At 30.2% G+C, this 7,072-nt stretch overlaps 1 long non-coding RNA gene across 1 annotated transcript; it reads right to left on the reverse strand.

Moving 5' to 3' along the window:
* Positions 1-550: 550 nt before the first annotated feature.
* Positions 551-2,412, reverse strand: LOC115891080. The gene is made up of 2 exons (XR_004051747.1): positions 2,246-2,412; positions 551-677 (listed from the first exon to the last, which is right to left on the reverse strand). It is a non-coding gene; the product is annotated as an uncharacterized LOC115891080 (long non-coding RNA).
* Between the last annotated feature and the right edge of the window lie 4,660 nt (positions 2,413-7,072).

The following is a 7,072-nucleotide window of genomic DNA, read 5'->3' on the forward strand; positions in this document are numbered from 1 at the left end:
GTAAAACACTCCTACCAAATTTGTGTAGTCCAACTTCGGAAACAACTGACAGTTAAGTAACATAGGAATAAAATTTTACTTTTTTTTTAAATTGTAAATACTTACTAACGTTATTTATAAAAAAAAGTTATAGAATTTTAGGCAGAATCGAAAATAAAATAAAAATGGAGTTTTGCATTAAAAAACATGTATCCGCCACATTTTTTGAAGCAACCAGTATACTCAAAAATAACATTTGAACTGTGTCTCTAAAGATTCTCTATACCCTTTTTTTTATTTTTTTGGAATTCCCAAAACAAACGAGATAATTAACTTTATTTCTTTCGTGATATCTCATTTTATAATATTTCGGAAGAATTAATCAGGTATCTTATTTTTATAATTATTAGAAATAAATCGGAATTAAAGGATAAGGGATATGTAAATATATACCATACGATAAAAAAAAACGGCCTCAGAGGTGGTTTGGAAATGAATATCGATGTCATTTGTACGTAAACAAATAGACGCCGTTTTTTTTCGCTCATACCGTATAAGAAAAAAAATTTAATAAAGCAAACGCATTTATTAATACATGTATATAGATTTACATGGTATGAAGAAATTCGCATTATGATCTCTGAAGGTCCCACCAATGCTTGGTTAAAGTGGCGAGTACGACCACTTAGCAGTCACACCTATAATAATTTAATAAAATATGAATATAATAAACAAACTTATTTCTTTTAGATTTTTTAAAAGCGAGTTATATGTGTTAAGTGGTTTTTGATTATTTTAGCTAATTTTTTTTAGACATATGATTATTTTAGACCAAATTGTCTGCCCACTCAAACGTCTTTCAAAATTATAATGTAGGAAATTTTAATATGTTTTAATTGGGAATACTTTTAGAAAGTTTCATTTTCACCAAACAAAACTACGTGTGTATAATAAATTGCAGTATAATCAACTATAATGCACGATATATACTGGGGGCGTCAAAACTAGATGTTGGTTTTTCTCAATTATTTCGAACAGAAGTCCAATTTTTTCTCCAAAAATTTTGTCCAACTTTGTTTTGAAAAATAATTTTAAATCCATAATCGATGTTTATACAGCAATGTCCTCTTTAGAATAGATAATTATTTTCAGCTGCATCGATAAAATAAATCATATTTACTGATGCCAAGTAAAAAAATAATTAGGAAATTATTTTAGACATCTAATTTTAATTTTTGTCGCTGATAAATAGATACATCACTTTTGACGACAAACCTACTTAATAAAATTGCGTAAAACAAATCATGTTTATTCGCAAAGAGACAATTGAAAACAATTTAATAACTATTAATTTGGGATATAGATCTTAATAAAACAAAAGTTGCATAAAAGCTTTGTTGATTTATGATATAAAATACAGTGTTTCATTTGAAATAGCAAAGAAAAATATAATATCTAGTTTTGACTCATCCTGTATATAATAAACAATTTAGTCTATTTTAATATTATTATATGAATTATATAATTATTAATTATTAACTTAAATTAGTTCCAGTAAAAAACGTCGATATTACCTATTTTTAACTTAACTTAGAAAGAGAGGGTTTTAAATATATATTTTATTATATAAACAATAAAATTCAATCCAAAAAGGGTCAAAATATATTCTTTGGTCAAAATGAACTCTATACGACTACGACATTATGGTATTTTTGGAATGACAATTTAATAACAAATCCACCAAGCAAAAATACAAAATATAGCCTTTCTTTTCACAAACTCATAACCTTTGCTCATAACTAATAACTTTAAAAGTAAATATATATTTGAATCATCCTGTATCTATAAAAAATACCTCCCTGTCAAATTTACGCTACTTTTGCAAGCATATTTTACAAAAAATATGATTTGAGTGAAAATATAAAATAGGAAATCTGATATGAAGCTTTATCTAAACACAGGGTTGACTGTAGATAAAAAAATATTTTACGTTATCAAGTTATTAAGAAAAATTCTCGGAAAAATTATAAAATACACAATATATCTGACAATTCCAAAAAGCAAAGTGAGAAATGAAACAATTTATAGCATAAAATCAGTATTTTTTAAACTTTTAAGCAAACTGGGCATTATCGTTTAATCTATCTATCAATCTATCAAATGTTTATTATTAAACTTATCTCAGACTCTATAACATTTTTTCCCAAGAGTGATTTAAAACAAATTTATATGAATTTAGAAATAAATATGAACAGTATTTACTTACCTGTAAAACAGATGCTTTTTGCTTAATTAAATATGTTGGAAAATATTATCCAGTAGGTACAAATACACAACACTTAAACACAACAAAATAAACTAATAAAATAATAGTTTCTAATCCAAATTTCACAAATACTGTTTATGTTTCTTCGCGAGGGACGAAAAATCTGAATTTTTAATTACTCAGATATGCATTAAGGTATATTTCAATTCAAAAGCTTATAAATATTTATTTTTATAAGACATAACCTAAACGAAACGAAATTACAAGTCGAGAAAGATCAACAAAACTGCCGAATTTAGAAGCGAATATAACTTTTTTCCTTTTTTCTTGTCACAGTTGAAACAAACAAGGATAAAGCTATTTTCGTAAAACATGGGTGAAACGTGCTAATAAGTGGCCCAATAGATGTGACCTCGCGCCCTTCCATTTTTGAACGATGGGCGGGTTTAACGGATTCCCCTCAAAGAAAATCGTAGGGGAATACAAAAATTCAGAACGGGCAAGGCGCCACCTAGAAGACGGGCTTGTACTAAGCCCTCATTGTACATCTATTTATACATAATCAAGGATACTACTCTTTAGTGATTTTTTAAAGTATCTAATAATATGAATATGCTAAACGAGATTAAAATACTTCATTAAATTCAAGCATTTGTGTAATCGAATGTGGCAGAAAATGGCTACAAGTATTTTGTACTTCCATCATCTTAATTGATTTTAACTGACACAAGCAACGGTTCAGTTAGTTATATCATTGACCGTTAACCAGTGCGAACTAATGAAATTTCTAAACTACTATGTATACAGGGCTGCAAGCTCACAGAAAACTTAAGTATTTTCTTTATTTAAATCATTTTAATGACTTAAGTCATTTGATTTTAAGTCATTTTTCGAAAGCTGACTTAAGACTTAAAATTTAAGTCTTTTTGAAAATTATTTGTGATTTAAATCTTTATTCCGAAATTTAAAAAAAAATCTTTTTAGAAAAGACTTACGTCATTAAAAAGATTTGACATTTTATAAAAGGCTTAAGTCAGATTTTCACATATTTTTATAGTAAATTTTTAACAGCAGCATTTCTTTTTAAACTGTTAAGCAGCATAGGTTAATAAGCATATAGGGTGGCTCAAAAAAGTGTGAGGGACGATTGGGACGATTTTTTCTAAATGGAACATTCTGTATATTATTGCATTTTTTGCTTCCTTTCAGATCACTTTACATAATCGTAAGACATGAGTAAATATATTTTGATAATTTCTGAGATATTAATAAATAAATAAAAATTATATATTTTTAAGTCTTTCTTAAAAAAATTATTATTAATACCAAGAACTGTCCTGAAATCAAAACTATATTAGATATTTACTTTAGATAGTCTGTACTTACTTTGCTATAAATATGGAAATCGTAAATCATACAGGATGTTTAAAATTCTACGCCAAACTTTCTAAAATATAAAATACTTTTTCTTCGTTTTTTTAAATAGAACGATCGAACGAACCTGTATATTATTTTTTCAATAGATGGAAAATTAACAAATGAACATTTTTTGTTTTTAGAGTTTTCAAAATTTTTAACAGTTTCGCAGATATTCCCGGTTTTATATTTCATATGGCATTTTCCACAGTAAATTTTTATCAAAGCCACCCATTGATTTTTCTCTGGTATTTTACCATTGCAGCGCCATATGAAACTGAATAAAATAATAAAATAATACTGCGTGTATCCGCAAAACTATTAAAAATTTTGAAATACTTTAAATACAAAAAATGTTCATTTTTTAATTCTCCATCTAATAAAAAAATTATATATCATTTAAAAAAAAACGAAGCAAAATTATTTTATATTTTAGAAAGTTTGGCGTAGAATATTGAACATCCTGTATGATTTACGATTACCATATTTTATAACAAAGTAAGAACAGACCATCTAAAGTAAATACCTAATATAGATTTGATTTCAGAACAGTTCTTGTATTTTTAATAATTTTTTTAAGAAGGGCTGAAAAATATATATTTTTGATTTATTGTTTAATATCTCTGGAACTATCGAAATACATTTACTCATATCTTAGGACCATGTAAAGTGATCTGAAAGGAAGCCAAAAATGCAATAATATACAGGGTGTTCTATTTAAAAAAATCACCCAGATCCACTCACACTTTTTTGAGCCACCCTATAGAAGATAAAATATTTTCCTGAAATGCATCCTCGTACATACTTCAGGTTTGCACTTAAACAAAATTCTCAAGTTTTTTATTCTAGGAGCTACAAATGCCCGACGCACAATTGCCGGACCCTGTATAAAGGTGTACGCGCACTGAATCGGTACCAGTCCGGCGAGAAACGGCGAAGGCGGTGACTCGACTATCGTAGATAGGTAGAGGTAGGAATCTGGCCTCTACAGGCCGAAATGTTTTAGTGGACGCCGGCGCCGTCTATATGTACGATGGTCGCAGTCGTTTTTGCTGGTCGGTCCGATCCGATGCAGTGCGCGCGGAGCTTAATATATATAGCAGACCAATGCATTCACTGTAGCACCGAGTTATGTGCTGTTACGCGTGAGGTCGGTATTGGTACGCTTCATAAATGGGCGCTAGATTATCGAAATTTCAATACTTGGGATGTCGCACCCTTTAAATTTACGCTTTTTTCAGCTAGGGTTCATGTGCACATGCCGGATTTTGTAAAATTTTTTGCTGTTCTGTTTGGACCATTCATAAAGTCTGCAATAACCGACTTTATTATGGCTGAACTAGGCTGAGCTATAGCTTGAGGCTTTAGGGACCAGATACAAACGAACTGAGGTGGAAGATAAAAACAGTACTAGAGAAACCGAAAAAGCAAATATTCAATACCACCAAGCCGCAATTGATGAACTACGGAAGGAAGATATCATTAAGACTATTCCAGCGGGTAAGACGGTGTGTATTATAGAAAAGTCGATGAGATGCTTGTTAAAGGATTCTAACTCTCATATAGAGTACCTCTAGCATTCTTATTTTAAACACATATATTTCAAAAATTGAACGTGCAAATTGAACAACTAATATAGATTATATCTAGAATTATTCTTTTAAAGAGACATAACTCAAAAACTAAACTTGCGATTTACGATTTTGTTATAAGACTGTAAACTAATAATATTTTACAACCGTAAAAGTCTTGAGGATTGTTGGGATTTGCGATTTTAAAAGTAGCGTAGTAGAATTTGCGATTTTAAAAGTAGCTGTAGCGTTTTTTAAACAACTACCACTGCGAACGGCAGCTTTTCATCGGAGAGCAGTCGTGGATAAGGTATTTCACTGGAAAGAAAACTAAATTAATAACAATAAACAAAAAAATAGATATTGGGCGCCAGGCATGTACAGAGAAAGAAAACACAGTTGTGTATTACTTAAAACTAATGACTATATTTATTCATGATGAATTCTGATTGTAAATAGCATTGTACAATTTTAATAATTATTATAGTGGTTATTTGTTGAGTAAAATTATGTATGTAAATAATATTAAATATGTTCTATGAAAAGACTATGAAAAAATACAATGCGTGTAACATTATAGAAAATATAAGAAAAGTAGCATTACTTTATTTAAATTGTTAAATTTTATGCGGTGTTAAATCTGATGTGTTGCAACCTGTAGATTCTAGAATCTATGTCTCGTTATTCATCTGTTAATATAGCGCAATAATAATATCTATAGAAAGTAATACTATTACAAGGCGTAATATAATGAAACCTAAAATCTAAATCACATTGTAACTACTGAATCGACATAAATGTTCTTAATAATCTAACCACTAAATATAGTCTGTACGATATTTAAAATGTACGTTACTGTTTAAGACTGAAAATATTTTAGATGTTAAATGTAAAACTAGAACTTAAATATACACTTAGCTGTTCTTTTATGTAACCTTGCTTCAAACAGTAGCAGCGTGAGATGGTCTAGCATCTCTGTACTGTCTGTCGGAGATCCTGTTGGTCAAAACAACAAAAGGGGCCAGATTGAGGACACCATGAATCCTTACAGCCGTAGCTACTGACTAGGCTTAGAAATGGGAGTGAAGCAGCATGGGACTCAAGCTACATCCACGCTGTGGCACCTTAGAAATAGTCCGTACCTTGGACACAGTCCGTACCTTGGAAATAGTCCGTACCTTGGACACAGTCCGTACCTTGGACCCTAAAAATATGAAACTCTTGTTTAAAACCAAACAAGGTCTAATAAACAAAATAAACCTACCTCGAAATACTTCCGAGGGCTCAATAAATAATAAACAACATGTCCTTTCTTCCATGTGACATTCTGGAGGACAAAAGAAAAGAGACGCCAACGTGCCAGCAAAACACAAATACAAGTTGGGACATCCGTAACTCTACCCTAAAAATATTCAATAATAATATCGAATCTATAAAAGGTAATAACTCATCTTTACCTATACCTTGAAATAGCAGCTGATTCAAATTATACAGCAAGACTTAAATAATCACCATTTCCAAAAGCTGGGATACAACAGAGCGTCAAAACAAAGTGAGGTTAAGCACGGAGAGTTGACAGAAGCGATGTTGACAGCGCGCGCCTCCACAGAATAGTAACAGGGTTGTGTCGAACGATAACAGGGTTGGCGACTAGAGAACGTAAAAATTACGCGTCAAATAAACTATCCGGCCTGAACGAGAGACATCATATATTATATATAAAAAAGACATGTAACGAACTAAAAACGTTACAATAATCTTAGACTTATAGGTCGCAAACGGCAAATGATGTTATAAACAGACGTAACGTATTTTGAAGAACAAAAATTGTAGCTTTAAC

This window comes from Sitophilus oryzae, unplaced genomic scaffold (genome assembly GCF_002938485.1).
Source record: "Sitophilus oryzae breed Bouriz unplaced genomic scaffold, Soryzae_2.0 scaffold_965_pilon_pilon, whole genome shotgun sequence".
NCBI classification, from domain to species: domain Eukaryota; kingdom Metazoa; phylum Arthropoda; class Insecta; order Coleoptera; family Curculionidae; genus Sitophilus; species Sitophilus oryzae.